This window comes from Eretmochelys imbricata, chromosome 23 (genome assembly GCF_965152235.1).
Source record: "Eretmochelys imbricata isolate rEreImb1 chromosome 23, rEreImb1.hap1, whole genome shotgun sequence".
Lineage (NCBI taxonomy): Eukaryota > Metazoa > Chordata > Testudines > Cheloniidae > Eretmochelys > Eretmochelys imbricata.
This window is the reverse complement of record NC_135594.1, coordinates 11,077,578-11,090,876: the sequence shown is the minus strand read 5'-3', so window position 1 is coordinate 11,090,876 and position 13,299 is coordinate 11,077,578. Positions and strand designations below refer to the sequence as shown.

The following is a 13,299-nucleotide window of genomic DNA, read 5'->3' as shown; positions in this document are numbered from 1 at the left end:
GTCCCTCCAGCGGCCACAGCCCCCAGCCCCCAGGTGAGTGGCCCGGCGGGAGCGGCCATGTCGCTAACGCTGGGCCCAGCACGGCCTGACCCCGGAGACGCTGCCACTGGGCGGGGCCAGCGAGGGGCCAGAAGGGGATGGGGGTGCAGGGGCAGCGACCCTTGTTCAGTTCAGTTCAGCACGTTGCCGTGGAAGAAGCACAGGCAGGAATGTCTGTGAGGGGAGGGCTCCTGCCTCATACTGAGAATGAGGGGCGATCAGCAGGTTATCTCAAGTGCTTATATACAAATGCACAAAGCCTTGGAAACAAGCAGGGAGAACTGGAGGTCCTGGTGATGTCAAGGAATTATGACGTGATTGGAATAACAGAGACTTGGTGGGATAACTCACATGACTGGAGTACTGTCATGGATGGTTATAAACTGTTCAGGAAGGACAGGCAGGGCAGAAAAGGTGGGGGAGTAGCACTGTATGTAAGGGAGCAGTATGACTGCTCAGAGCTCTGGTACGAAACTGCAGAAAAACCTGAGTGTCTCTGGATTAAGTTTAGAAGTGTGAGCAACAGGAGTGATGTAGTGGTGGGAGTCTGCTATAGACCACCGGACCAGGGGGATGAGGTAGATGAGGCTTTCTTCCGGCAGCTCGCAGAAGCTACTAGATCGCATGCCCTGGTTCTCATGGGTGACTTTAATTTTCCTGATATCTGCTGGGAGAGCAATACAGCGGTGCATAGACAATCCAGGAAGTTTTTGGAAAGCATAGGGGACAATTTCCTGGTGCAAGTGCTAGAGGAGCCAACTAAAATGATCTGGAGGATGGTGTGGATTGCACTCTCAGCAAATTTGCGAATGATACTAAACTGGGAGGAGTGGTAGATACGCTGAAGGGCAGGGATAGGATACAGAGGGACCTGGACAATTGGAGGATTGGGCCAAAGAAATCTGATGAGGTTCAATAAGGATAAGTGCAGGGTTCTGCACTTAGGACGGAAGAACCCAATGCACAGCTACAGACTAGGGACCGAATGGCTAGGCAGCAGTTCTGCAGAAAAGGACCTAGGGGTGACAGTGGACGAGAAGCTGGATATGAGTCAGCAGTGTGCCCTTGTTGCCAAGAAGGCCAATGGCATTTTGGGATGTATAAGTAGGGGCATAGCGAGCAGATCGAGGGACGTGATCGTCCCCCTCTATTCGACATTGGTGAGGCCTCATCTGGAGTACTGTGTCCAGTTTTGGGCCCCACACTACAAGAAGGATGTGGATAAATTGGAAAGAGCCCAGCGGAGGGCAACAAAAATGATTAGGGGTCTGGAACACATGACTTATGAGGAGAGGCTGAGGGAACTGGGATTGTTTAGTCTGCGGAAGAGAAGAATGAGGGGGGATTTGATAGCTGCTTTCAACTACCTGAGAGGTGGTTCCAGAGAGGATGGTTCTAGACTATTCTCAGTGGTAGAAGAGGACAGGACAAGGAGTAATGGTCTCAAATTGCAGCGGGGGAGGTTTAGGTTGGATATTAGGAAAAACTTTTTCACTAGGAGGGTGGTGAAACACTGGAATGCGTTACCTAGGGAGGTGGTAGAATCTCCTTCCTTAGAAGTTTTTAAGGTGAGGCTTGACAAAGCCCTGGCTGGGATGATTTAATTAGGGGTTGGTCCTGCTTTGAGCAGGGAGTTGGACTAGATGACCTCCTGAGTTCCCTTCCAACCCTGATATTCTATGATTCTATGATTCTAAGCCGGGAGCCAGCCAGTCGGGAGCCGGGGCAGGGCTCAGGGAGCTGGGGGGACTCAGCCATAGTGGGGGGAGCATGATGGGCCCCTGCTCAGGGCCTCACAAGCCCTAGGGCCTCCAGGCCTCTCAGGGGCCAGGGGCTCTCCCGAGGGGGGCTTTCACCTCTTCGCTGCCCCCCACCTGCTCCTCTTCTTCCCTGGGGCTCGGCCAGCTGGAGCGATGCCATCGGGGCCTGCAGCGCTCACATCGCTGGGGGGGAGGGTTGTTTCATGCTGGCAGGGAAAGGGGAGAGCCACGGGCAGATCTGCTGGTGTAACGCAGCCTAGCTCAAGTCATGGTCCGTGCTCTGCTGAGATCCATAGGGGCTCTCCATCTGTGTGTGTCTCCGTTCACAGCAGCAACACAAACAACAGCCCTGGCAATGACCTCCACAGTAAATTATGGGAGAAGGGAGAGTTGGGGGCACCCAGAGCCCATGGCCTGCAGGGGGGGAGGAATGGGAGGGGCACAGAGCACCTGGTTTGGGAGGAAGGGCAACACCAACTCTCTGCGCTAAAAGAGGAGCTGTCAGTTCCTCCCAGGGCTGGGTTTACCGCACGCAGCTGAGACACCAGTCTCTCCACTGGAGGGAGTGGTGCACACAGGCTAACTCATGACCCTGTAACAAGGAGGTGACACAGCTGATAAAAGTGGCTGTTCCAGGTGTTTCCTAAATTTATTTAAAATAAGCCCTGTTCAGAACGTGCCCTGCCATTAAACGACAGTCAGGATATTTGCTGCTAGCACAGCCCTCCCCACCCCGAAGGATAGTCACGGCCATCCAGCACGTGCCCCTCACACGCACTAGTACAAGAGACAGGGAGGGTGGAATGTTTGGATGCTAAGAGATGAAGTTTCCATCTCCTCAATCCAGGCCAGCCTGCCCTGCAGCCCTGTCTTGCTGGCATCCTCCTAGTCAGTACTTCTCTCGCTGAGGTCTCTGGGTGCCCACAAAACTTGAGACATCTGTGAATGAAACAATGTGAAAGGCAGTGACGTTGGAGACTGAGAAGCAAAGGGAGCTGAACCAAGGACATCATGAAATGAGCTAAATCATTACAGCTATAATCCTCCTGGCAAACTTCACCCCCCCACTCCCACCCCGAGGCACAGAGTCCTGCACTCACACTCTAACCGCTTCCTCCGATAATTCCCACATACATCTCAGCAGCTACGGAGCACACTCTGCCCTATGGCACAGGGAGGCATCTGGGGAGCAGAGGAATATCAGTTCTGAAAATACTGGACAAATCCTACAACAATAGCAGGGACTTCGGAAGCATCATTTCTGATTCCCAGAGGTGGGACAGTTTGACAGTGGCTCTCGGAGAGCGACAGGCCAGAGCCACAAAAGTAGACCCAGTTTCAAACAGGCCAGATTTTAAACTGTTTGGTCTCTGCCGTGGGCCAGTGGAGATTTAAGATCATGACAAATTTCCTCCTGCTCACAGATAGACAATCTACCCATGATTTAGGTCACAAACAGTATCCTACTCTGAGGATGATTTTGGCCCATCCTTGTAGCACCACATGATTCTGGGATTTCACCATTTAGAGGCCTATTATCAGCCAGAGATGGGATTCCCCCTCCTCCCCTTGCCAATTTCAAGGAAGTGGAACATTTTTCTGGATACAAATAATGAAAGATGTCCAAGGTTTCTTTGAGTCCTTGAGTCTGGGGCGTGGACTCAGACTTATGTTTTCAGGCTGACCAGAGACATTGCTGCCAGAATGACCCAGCTGAATGTCTGAACAGAACCACCCACAAATGACAGTTACTCACTGGCGTATATAACCGACTCCTCCTCCATCGCTGGGTCCTCTTCAGGCTGCCCCTTGCTGCCATTGCCAGTTCTCAGGGGCTCAGGGAGGGTGGGGGCTCCTTTCTTCAGGATGCAGGTGATGATCGGGGCAGACACCAGCAGGAGCAGAACCAGGGCAGAGCGGAGAAGCCAGACTCCAAGGGACATACCAGGCCCTGGGGTGTGGGAGGAAAGGCAGAGGTAGGGCTGTGCCATAGGTTATAACACCAGAAGGGATCATTGTGATCACCTTGTCTGCCTTCTTACATAAAACAGGCCACAGGATGCCCCTGAACTAATTCCTGTTTGAACAGGCAGCTGGGAGGGCGGGGAATATTCTGCCCAGTGACACAGATTGATGGGGAAACTAGTATTGAGATCATGTGCGATCTGGCTCCATTTGGGCCCTGAAGCGTGTTGAGCGCCCCCTGAGAAATGCTGGGAGCTCTCCCATCCCACTGACATCTCAACACCTTGTGGGACCTGCCCAGCGACTCTCAGCGTTAGTATTCCCTTAGACATTGGGGATTGAAGCAAAAAGAACTTTGGGCCAGGAAGTGAGGAGAATCCTGTGTCCAGCTGTGTCCAGTCTGAATTCCAGGTGTTCACCCCACCTGGAATTCAGACCCAGCATTAACTCCCGGACTGCTGAGAAAGTGCCAAGAGAGAGAGAATGGGCAGGGCCTCAGTTTTAGCTCTCAGCAGGAAAGACCCAGCTCAGGCCAGTCTGGGACATCAGGATCAGGGCTGATTCAGAGGGGAGAATGACCCCTATTGAGTAACACATGCTGCTCTACTCCCTGCAGCACAGTACTCACCACACAGTGCCATATGTGTCATGGGGGAGGGTTACCTGAGCACACAACACCGGCATCTTCTCTGTGGTTACAGTTATGGTCTCCCCAAGGCCCACTCCAGCATTCCGTGAGGGCAGCTTCTCTCCCTGTGCAGTTAACCTCAGCTAGCCAGATGGGGTCAGACCCTTCTCCAAACTCAGCCCACCCCTGTTGAGTAACACATGCTGCTCTACTCCCTGCAGCACAGTACTCACTACTGTTACAAATAATACCTAATTGGTCACGCACACAAACTTCTGCGAATTATACCTGACAGGTCACGCACAGGAACTGCTGCGAATTCTACCTGATATGTCACGCACAGTTCGAGTCTAGGCTGAGGCACACGAAGTTCACAACTGCAGAGTTCCCAAAGATACTGAGTTTATTACACTCGAGCATGGTGCCCCCTTGTTAATCAGGAGGGGACTCCGAATACAGGTTATACAGAGATCATATATCTTTTAGGAAAGCATGTTGCCCTCGTGCATCGGAAACCTTAGCCAATAGACAAACCCTTCCCTTATCTACCACCTATCTCTGCTAGGTTCATTCCCCATGCTAGACCATTATTTCAGCTACATTACATGGTCCTAAAGCAATGCATCAGTAGCATTTCTTATCAGGATGGGAGGCTCACATCAAGGCCAGGAGGCAGGGAGTTAGGAACAGAAAAAGAACAGAAACCGGGAGTCGAGACAGGCTGGAAACAAGGGGGAGGTTTTTCACAGGAATGCAGTAGCTAAGGAACACTCCTCTTGGTGCATGATGTGCTTGCTTTTAGACAATGGTGGGCCCCAAAACAAAATGGAGTCACATACGCTAACTTTTCCTTAACACTACACAGTGCCATATGTATCATGGGTGAGGGTTACCTGAGCATACAACACCGGCATCTTCTGCATGGTTACAGTCCTGGACTCCCCAAGGCCTAGCCCTGCATTGGGAGAGGGCAGCTTCTGTTTCTGTGCAGTGAACGTCATCCAACCAGATCAGGTGAGATCCTTGTCCAAAGTCAGCATCATGTGGCATTAATGAAGAAATCCCAGAGCTCAGCTGCCTGCACACAACTCTGGCATCAAGAAAGTCCCAGTCATCATCTCACATGGTTCCCCACTGCTTGCTCAGGAATACCTCGACTCTCCCTGCACAGCGATGTGGGCCATTCACCAGCTGGAGCTGAGCAGGCTCTGAAATAGATAAACCGACAAACACAGCATGTGAATAGAGACTCTCTTCAATTTATTTAACTACAGATGACTGAGTGATGACAGTGCCTCTCTGACTGCGAAGTCCCAAAGGGCTCAGCATACAGCTACTGCTACTGCATCTATAGGGCCATGTCGCCCTCCACTGAGAAGCAGCCAACCCTGGAGCTCATTAAGAGGGCAGAGAAACATGGCACAGACAGTCAATGCAGCAAGTGAAGAGAATCCTAAGTCTGATCAAAATTGCAGGAGTGGTTTGGAGAGGCAGGAGGTAATTAAAAAGTAAACACACTTCTTCAGTCACAAAGGTTGGGTTCTTTGATCCATTCTGGTTAAGCAGGGAAGTGAAGGCAGCAATCAGAAATACAATATTTTACACCCACACCCAGCCATACCCACACAACAAAAGGAAAAAGGGGGAAGTAAAGACTATTAATCAACAATTATGAAACACAGATAATTGATAAGGGAAGCTAAAAGTATTAATGAAAACTGTGGTTATTTCAGAGTAACAGCAGTGTTAGTCTGTATTCGCAAAAAGAAAAGGAGTACTTGTGGCACCTTAGAGACTAACCAATTTATTTGAGCATAAGCTTTCGTGAGCTACAGCTCACTTCATCGGATGCATACTGTGGAAAAAAAAAGTGTTAAGAACAATAAGAACGATTTATTTAAATATATCAGGAACAAATGAAATCTTAGCAAAGATATGAGCCCATTCCTTAATAGTGATGGTCAAATGGTCAGTCACGATGCAGAAAAGATAGAATGTTCTGTATTTGGAAGGATGATGTAGAGTAATAATGAAATACTTTCTATTCAATGACCAATAAGTTAATCAGCAACTACTGAAGTTCAACGCTTTCAAATCTGGAGAACCAGATAACTTACACCTCAGAGTATTAAAATAATTGGCTGAGGTACTCTTTGAGCCATTGATTTTGATATTTAACAAATTCTGGAACACTGGGCAAGTCCCAGAGAACTTGGAAAAGATTAATGTGCCAATATTTAAAAAAGGTGAAAGGGATGTCCTGGGAAATTATAAGTAGGATATCCTGACATCAATCCTAGGCAAAATAATGTAAAGGAGGCAATGAGTAAAGAATTCAAGGATGTCAGCATAATTCATGTCAGTCAGCACGGCTTTAAGGAGAATAGATCTTGACAGCTTGCCATTGTTTTCTGATGAGATCACAACTCTGTTGGATAAGGGTAGATGTGTTGACATTCTATACTCAGTGCCACATTCTGAGCTGTGTCTTTGAGAAGCACAGCATAGAATGCACAGCTCAGGGTCAGGGTTATGGTGGCTTTAAGCCACTTTTGTGCCTGCCCCTTTCTGGGCTACTTTGGGGGCTGAAGAGACCCCTGGAATAACTTGGACTGTTGTGGGCCTTATGTGGGTTATGGCAGCCTCCAGGGGCTGCCCTGTGGGCTGCAGCATTGACAGAATGTCAGTAGCGCTGTGTGTTGCAGCAGTCCCACCTTTGACAGCCCCAGCATGCCCCTACCCCAGACCTTGTGCGGGGGTCCATGAAGGACAGTCATATGGCTGTCTTCTTCACGCCCTGTGCTGGGCCAGCACTCGGGTTTTTAGGGCCCCTTTATGTTGCTCCAGCTCTTTTACCCAGCATAAAGAATGGGCGGGAGGAACTGGGAACTGGAATGCAGAAATGTGTTTGGGGTTTGACTTAGTCCCACAAGACATTCTAGCTTAAAACACTAGCATTCTACAAAATCAATGCATCCCGTATTAAATTAATTAAAACTGGTCTAACTGATAGATTGCAATAATAATTGTAACAGGGAATCATCATCCAATGGAGTGACTGAAGTGGGGTCCTGCAGGGACCTATTCTGGGCCCAATGATATTCAATATTTTTTATCAATAATCTGATCTGGAGGAAATGTAAAATGACTGCTGGTGAAGATTCCATATAACACAACAATAGGTGAAGTGGTAGATAATGATGGGAACAGGTCAGTTATACAGACGGATCTGGATTGCTTGATACGGAGAGGATCGTTTGAACAACATGCATGTTAACACAGCTGGCTAGATCTAGGAACAAAGAATGCAGGGCACACTTGCAGGACGGGGGCTGTCAGCTGGAACTTAATGACTCTGCAAAAGATCTATGGTGGGAACCAGCTGAGCATGAGTTCCCAGTGCGATGTTGCAGGTAAGAGGGCAAATGCCGTCCTGGGATGTATAAGCAGAGGAATATCATGTAGGAGGAGGGAAGTGGTATTCCCTCTCTATATGGCGTTAGTACATATTGTGTCTGGGTAGTTACTACATACTGTGTCCAGTTCTCATGTCCACACTTCCAAACATAAGTTGAAAGGGCTCAGAAAAGAGCTCCGAGGATGAATCGAGGTGTGGAAAATCTGCCTTGCAGTGAAAAGACTTATGAAGCTCAGTCTGTTCAGTTTGCTCAAGAGAAGGTTAAAGGATGACTTGATCACAGTCTCCAAGTACCTACATGGGGTAGAGATTTCTGAGAGAAGAAGGTTGTTAAATTTAGCATAGGAAGGAGGAACGAGATCCAAGGGTTGGGAGCTGAATGGCAGGAATGAGCTGGGCATTTTTACCAGTGAGTGGAATTAATCACTGAAACAACTGGCAGATTCTCCATCACTTGGAGTCTTTCCATTGAGCCTGGGTGTCGTTCTGAAACGTAAGCTATAGCTCAGCCAGAAGGTGTGGGCTCCTTGCAGGAGAGACTGGGATGGATTCTATGGGATGGCTGTAATGGTCCTTTAGACTTTAAAACCTATTAATTTCTCAACTTGCCAATGAGCTAAAGAAATGGGGTTAGCACCCAGAGTCCACTAAAAGTGACACAGGACGGGGAGCCCCCATGAGCGCAGGCTGGGTATGCTCACCAATGAAGCCCAAGCGGTATCTCCATCCCCACAGTAATTCCGTCCACAACAGCAGAGCATTAGGGTTTGGGCAGGCTCAGAGAGGAGAGTGCCCTCTGGTGAGCTATTGGCACTGATTCCTGCAGCACAGCTCCCCCTAGGGATGACCTGGGCTAATATTACCTGAGCACACAACACCGGCAACTTCTCTGTGGGTGCAGTTATGGACTCCCCAAGGCTTGGCCCTGCATTCGGTGACGGCCGCCTCTGTCCCTGTGCAGTGGACATCATTCGGCCAGATGGGGTCAGAGCCTTGTCCAAACTGCACTCTTCCTGGGGCTGATAACGCCATCCTGCAGCCCAGCTGCCTGCACACGACTCCGGCATCACATAGGTCCCAGCTGTGATCACACACGGTTCCCCATTGCTGGTTATGAAGCACTTTGACTCTTCCTGTGCAGTGACTCTGGTTGTTCACCAGTCGGAACTGGGAGTGCTCTGAAATGGTCAAACCCACCAATGCACCACAGGCCTTACCACAGAGCTGTACCGAGGCCAGAGCTAAAAGGAAAAGGTGGCCGCTACCTTTGCGGGAGTGTTGGACGATGATTTTTTTAAAGGAAGGATGAAAAAGTGGCAATGAATGAAACTTAGAACTGATAATGTGCCAGGTAGTTGAAATCCCAGTGTCGGTTTGCAGCAGCTCGTGGTCAGACCCATAGTAGAGCAGCTCTTCAAAAATTGCCTCTTTTCATTATTGTTAATGGCGTGTTTCCCATTTTTAGCCCTTTTTGGCATCTGTTTGCAAAAATCTTGGGTTCTGAATCACTTCCCACACTGCTGTATATTAGCCAAGATGGGCAGGCATGGTGTCCCTAGCCTCTGTTTGCCAGAAGCTGGGAATGGGCGACAGGGCATGGATTACCCTGGTGATTGTAGTAATTGGTGATTACCTGTTCTGATCATTCCCTCTGAAGCACGTGGCACTGGCCCCTGTTGAAAGACAGGATACTGGGTTAAATGGACCTTTGGTCTGACCCAGTATGGCTCTTATGTTCTGACATATGCTAATGAGGACAACAGCAATTGGATGTCGGTACATCTCTTTATTAATTTAGAAAATAATATTTTAAAATGACTCTTGATAAAGATGATAGCATGAAACTGACGTATTTCTGAGTGACACAAGTATTCTTAGCCTAAAAGTTCCTCTAGGGGGCACGTCACACCCACAGCCGGCTCTCTATGCCAGTTCCTCATAGCACTTGGTTGAGGGTCTTAGTCCTGCTCTTTGTCCTGGGCCCAGCAGATCTAATCTAACCTAAAGCTCCAGAATGAGGATCAGCTTCCCTCGCAACATGGAGCTCTCTCCCATAGGGGTAAAGCTGGAGACAGAACTTGCTCGGGCTGTAGAGTAAACTGCCTCAGAAACTAAGAACCATCACAGACCTTAACACCCTCCACTCTCAGTGCCAGCAGCACACCTTTGACCTGCCTTCTCCAGCACAAACACAGGGGAGTGTGGCCATCGGCTAGCACAAGGCGTTCCGCCACATCAGCGATGAGGACAGGATGAGAACTACAGGTGGCTGAAACTTGAAAATTCCAGTTTGCAGGACCAAAGCAAATCATTTTGAAATTTCCCATGAATTGTAAATTCTGAAAAAATTCAGTTTCAGAAAATTCTCATTTTCTTATTCTGTTTTGGAATTTCAAACTTTTGTTTCAAATTCTGTCTGATGCGGTTATATTCATGCGCATATTATTTGTATGTTATTTTTTGACTTGTCAGTAGTACAAGTGACTAATATGCACTACTACCACTGACAAGTCAGGATCTGACATAATAGTTGAAATATTCTGTTATTGTTATATTATTATATGTTCTATTGCTGGTCTATTTTTTCTCTTTAAAATCATTAGGGGCAGCTGCTACTTAGTATTGATTAAGAATATTATCTTTTATTTTATGTCACAGTTGTAATGAAAGACTTTGAGCTGCAGCCCTGCTCCCTGCAGCACAGCGCCACCTAGGTCCAGCACTGACTGTGAAGGGAGCGTGCCCCTCAGTGAGCTCACCCACCCCATTCTTTGCAAACTAGGCCCGCTAATGCCAGGCTGGGTCATTGAGGCCAGCACTGACTGAGGGGAGAGCGCCCCCTGCTGAACCACCACCCCTGCGGTATAGGCCCCCTATCACCATGCAGGAAATTACATATGTGAGGGTTACCTGAGCACACAACACTGGCATCTTCTTCATGGGTGCAGTTATGGTCTCCCCAAAGTCTAGCCCTGCACTTGTGAGGGAAGCTTCTGTTCCTGTGCAGTTAATCTTATCCAGCCAGATGGGGTGAGATCCTTCTCCAAACCAAGCTTTGTCTGGGACTGATACTGCCCCACACGCCAGCTGCCTGCACATGACTTTGGCATCATTAATGTCCCAGCTGTGATCACACACGGCTCCCCACTGCTGGTCATGAAGCACCTCGACTCGGCCAGCACAGTGACTTGGGCTGTTCACCAGGCGGAGCTGAGTGTGTTCTGAAATGGTCAAATCTACAAACGCCCCAGGAGAAAAAAAGACTAATCAGTAAAATCCACCCCAGGGGGATGCTGTTATTATCCCCCCAACCAAGTACGCTAAACCCAGGAAATTCAGTGTGAAGGTGAAACTGCAAAGAACCCTCAGCATGTTACGATCTGGGAGGTCACAGCTAAGCACTAAACAACCATAACTCTGCCCTGCAGTGACTGCGGGGTTTGGACAGCACTCATCTCTCAGGTGCATGTGTGGCCCAGTGAGCATGTTACAGAGCTGGGAATTCTGGGGATTGTATGGAGCCAGATTGAGGGCTTGTGAAAAGCCCCTCCCAGCTCCACAACAGTCAGCAGCACAGGGCAGAATTGGGGCTGCCAGCTTGGCTGTGCTTGAGATGCCAGTGCCTGTAGGGATGGGACCAGGAGCCCAATGAATAAGCCACATCACCAGCTGCAGGCCCAGAGAGCCCACCCATGCTGGGAGCACCCCTACTGCCGTCGGGGGAAGACCTGCCTGCATGGGACAGCCCCTCTGCAACAGGAGCTAGGAGCGGGCAGGGACCTACTCCATCCAGTGGGGAGAGCTGTCGACCTCCCAGCAAAGGGCCCCCTCCTGCCATTGTCCCCCAGCTCTTCTGACCAGCTGAGGTGGGTGGAGGGCTGTGGGGGGGCGTGTGTTGTGCCTGCGTGGTTGTGGGCAGGCAGTGCTTATTGCTGTGGCATGGTGGGGTGACTCCGTTATCCAACCTGTGTGTCAACTCCCCTGCTCCAACCCTACCCTGCGATGAATCGTGGTTTCCCCTTCTCACGGGCTCCTTGGCTCCGTACAATGCCCTAGAGATCACAGGGGCTGTCTGGCCCTTCATGCACCTGGCCACGAGGTGGAGGCACTGAGTGCAGAGAACACAGGGCCCGCTGGACGAAAGGTGGGACACCCCAGAGCGGGGGGAGCAGTGGGAGTGCTCCCGAGGGGCCTGAACATGGTTTCCCTGGAGGGAGTGGGGGGTGTCCCAGGCCAGCACATGGCTGGGAAGCTCAGCATAGGGAGCAGGGCTGGGGTGGGGCTGTCTAGCCTGAAAGCAGAGTCCCAGAGGGGACTGTGATGCTGGGAAAAGGGACCAGAGAGGACATGGGAAGCCCAGAAGGGGAGGCTTCATTTGAAACACCAGTTGGGAGATATATGAGTATCCCCAGGTCACACCCAGAAGGGAAACTGAGGCCCCCATAGCACACCTCAGTGTGACAGCTTTGTTGGACATGTTACAGTCATTCACCCCACTCCCAGCAGCACAACACCTCCAGTGCTGCTCTGGGGCATTGGGGCGAGAACTGACTATGGTGGGGGGGGGAGAACGCCTCCACCTCCTGCACAATAAGACAGGGGTTAATATTACCTGAGCAGTCAACACTGGCATCTTCTCCGTGGGTACAGTTCTCGCCTCCCCAAGGACTAGCTCTGTATTCAGAGAGGGCAGCTTCTGTCCCTGTGCAGTTAACCTCAGCGAGCCAGATGTGGTCAGACCCTTCTCCAAACTCAGCCAGCCCTGGGGCTGATAACGCCATCCCACAGCCCAGCTGCCTGCACACGGCTCCGGCTGTAAGTCCCAGCCCTCATCACGCACGGTTCCCCACTTCTGGTTATGAAGAACCTCGACTCTCCCAGCGCAGCGACTCGAGCCATTCACCAGCCAGAGCTGAGCGTGCTCTGAAATGCTCAAACCTACAAGTGCAAAGTGGGAATAAAGCCTCAAAGAGGGGAAGATCAGGTCAGAGCCATGAACGTCCTTTCTAGCATCCTCCATGCCCACGTGTCTTTACAGCGGGATGCTCCCTGTCTCCTGGGAGCCTGGAGGCAACCAGACCTTTGCCCCTGAGCCAGGGCTTAGGACGTGAGTTTCAACAGCGGAAAACCCTAACTTCATAAAGGTAATAAATTCACTGCAGCCCAGAGTATTTACAACAAGGGCTTCACAAGAAATATGAAGATTTCCTTCTTGAGAACATACCTCCCTTTTGAAGGACATAGGCGAGTGGCAGAAGCCCTACCCATAGTGCCCTCCTTGATGGGCAAATGGGGGTGTGGCTTTTGCTACATGTGGGTTGCACCAGTTTGACTGAATTTGGTTAACCCTGTGCAAAATCCTGTGGAGACACTCTTATTTTGGATTTGGCCATTCTGGGGTTAGCTTCCCGCTGTCAGAACAGGGATGAAGCAGAACCAAGATAAGTGTAGACATGCCAACCTGCACAGTTTTCACTCCGTTTGTAAAC

At 50.1% G+C, this 13,299-nt stretch overlaps 1 pseudogene; it reads right to left on the bottom strand.

Annotated features, from left to right (window-relative positions):
* Positions 1-3,547: 3,547 nt before the first annotated feature.
* LOC144279311 (soluble scavenger receptor cysteine-rich domain-containing protein SSC5D-like) lies at positions 3,548-12,830 on the bottom strand (annotated as a pseudogene).
* Positions 12,831-13,299: the final 469 nt, after the last annotated feature.